Raw genomic sequence first — 3,407 nt, 5'->3', positions numbered from 1 at the left:
TACCCATATTTTTATAATCTAACATTTTTTATTTCTTTTTGCATTTTCAGGGTGCATTTGGATTTTCATATCCTTTCATTTTTTCTTTTTATTTCTAACCTAGTCTATCACTTATTTATCCAATTGGTCCAGATTGAACAGTTGAACCAATTTCCTTTCTACCTGACCACTAATTTTCCAATCTTAAACTGTTTGGCAGATCTTTATTTTCTACTCTATCAACATAAATTGAAATTTGTTCAATCATGCACAGACTATGTGAATTGAACAACATTTGGGGTTTTCTTTTCTTCTGATTTTTTTCTCTTTTGTTCCTTTTCTCTTCCTTGTTTTTAAATACCCTCTTCTCATTTTTTTTTTTTTTATTATTTTTTTTTTTCGCGAAATCAATTGAATATTGAAGTCTATGAACAATATGAAAACTGCCAAATATGAGATACTCAATCACCTTGATATCCTATAAATTATAGGACCCTAACAGAACTCATTCAAAAATAGACTATGACAGAAGTAGACATATTACACCCCATATCTTTACATGACCTATGCAACAATTGATATCAATATTTGAAAGCATAGCTAAAATCAGCAACCATAATGCCAAAAATACAGAATGTTTGTGAAGGCTAATTCTTCCCCCGAACCCATGCTACCTGTGCACTATCAACAAATCATTAATCAAAGCATCTTCATCAATCAGATAAAATCAATAAATAAAGCATATCAACAGACTATAATCATCAATATAAGACTCAACACCCATGAGTCTGACCCACTCTTTTTCTATCAGAAAAACATATACCCTCCTGCAACCATCGAAACTCATATATATACGCGACTATCCTTCATGAAACCCACATATAGGAACCTTCCTCTGACAAGTGATTTAATAGAAGGATGATGCAGAAACTACTCCCAGCTTTTTCCTGAGATATTAAAATGTTTTTTTAGGAAGCGGTTTGGTAAATATATCAACAACATATATATGTCCATCATTAGTTCCCAAGATATGACAATGTAAATATCATCAACCTGTGACAAAGTATGTTGCATAGGGATATCAAATCATCCTCTTGATCTCATCAAGATCAACTTGTTCCATTTCTTTAGTAGAAAGAGCCTTATCATAACCTTCCATGAATCAAATAAGAATATATCATATCTCCAAGAACTAACACAAAATCATTCGCATCATATTATATATATGTGAAAACACCATAGTCATCATCTATGATCATAACATCATCATGAAGAACTCCATAATATTTCCACAAGAACCCTCAATATATTACCCATGTATCATCATTAGGGAACATCCCACATCTTATAAGCATCAACCATGATAATCGACATATGTGAGTATCAAACCTATCATCATAAAGTAAGAAGTGACTAAGTAAGCCATGTCTCTGAATATCCATGTCTTCAAATAGCTATGCCTTCATGAGACCTCCAATAACACCATTCTCTTTCCCAACAAACAATATTTATCAATATGCAACTTAAGTAATCATCGATGTATCTAGCATAATGTGTATCCATCAAAGATCTAGCAATATGTATATAGAAAACCATGAGCTCATAGTCGTTTTCCAAGCTTTCTTGATAGTATCAATAGAAGCAATCCTTAACCATGTGAAAGCCAACACTAGTACAAAATAGCTAATTAGTTACTAAATAAATGACTAAAATTTGCATATAAACGACCATTTTTCAGTTGGTGACCAATAGTAGCTAATTTATAGTACCTTATAACGTGACCAACTTTTAGTCATTTTTAGCTTAGTCATTAATTGGTTGTCTCAATTTCATTGTCTAGTACTATATTTAGTCATAAATTTGGTCATTAATTCAGTCATTGATTTAGTCATTAATTGCCACCATTAATGACAAAATATACAACAAAATATATTACTATATGGTCACTAGAAAAAGCAAATTAATGACCCAAGAAGTATGACCAAAATGTTGGTCGTTTTATAAGATATTGTAAATTAGCTACTAATAGTCATATGTATTCAAATTTTAGTCATCGTTTGAAATCAATTAATGACTAAACAAATATGTCTAAATTTTGATCGTGTTATAAGATACTGTAAATTACGTACTAATAGTTGTATATATGCAAAATTTAGTTTTCTTTTGTAATCACAAATTTATCATTTGCAGTAGTCATTTATCTTTTTCAGTAATTTCATATTCTTTATATAAATGACTAATTTGGTAGTTTATATTCATTTCATTTATTTTCATTAATAATTATTGTAAATGACTAATTTAGTTGTATATTCATTTTTTTGTGTTCATAATTAATAAATATAAACTACTGATTTAGTAGCTTTCAATTGATTTTATGTTCTGATTATTAATCAACGCAAATTACTTATTATGATTTTGTGACTAAATTAAAAATATGTTATACAATGTGCACTATTTCATCTAATATGAAAATGCAAAGTTACATATGTTAATTACAATACTAAACAATATCAATTGCAACTATAAATTACTTCAATCACATAAATTATATTATATGAAATGTCAAGTATTACAAAACGAGTTTACAGCTTAATATTGGCTAAACTACAATTTACATGTGAAATGTTGTTTCGTCAATACAAAACATTTTCATTATGTTTCCAAAGAATTGCAAGTGAATTCACCAACTCTGAAGACTTTACAATCAATATCTATGTGTGTGTCTTATGCAGGATATTGGCTTTAAGGGTATCACTAGACTGGTTCTCTTCTCTCTCTTTTTTCATTTTTCACCCAAGTGTTATTGTTTTCATATTTCTTCAAATCCTGCTACTGACTATCAATATTGTGTTCCTTTTCTAAAAACAAAAGAAGATACAGTGTAGAGTGTAATACATGAAATACGATGAACACTAGAATATAAACTAAAGTAGAGTATAAAGGATTTATATGAAATATACCTCAACATCAACAATGTTAACGTCATTTTCTCCCAAAAAAAGCAAGAAGCTCGAACAAGATTTCTTTCGTTGAGTGATAGTGGCCACTATGTGGTTAGATGACATGTATAACAAAGAAAATAAAATGTCACCATAAAAAATAACACCTTAATAACTTAGTATTCAACCTTCATGGAAAGCTTAGACACAATCATGCTAACTAAGTTACATTCTAAAAATCTCAAGCTATAAATAACTTTTGAAAACAAATAATCTGAGGCGTGATGTGTAATCCTGGTTGTTTGATTTGCAACAACATATCATTCCCTAACACATGAACTTGCTCAAGTATATAAACAACATGTGATCAAATAACAATATGAAAGTAAACTTTTCTAATAGTCAAGAAAATATTTCAACACAAAATAATTAACATAATTTCAACCAAAATCATGTAATACTAGTTTCATATTCAAGCTTTGGTTGTGG

The sequence above is a fragment of the Pinus tabuliformis genome, chromosome 8 (assembly GCF_031772625.1).
Source record: "Pinus tabuliformis cultivar Carrire ecotype Pingquan chromosome 8, CPIR1, whole genome shotgun sequence".
Taxonomy (NCBI): Eukaryota; Viridiplantae; Streptophyta; class Pinopsida; order Pinales; family Pinaceae; genus Pinus; species Pinus tabuliformis.
This window is presented reverse-complemented; position numbering follows the sequence as displayed.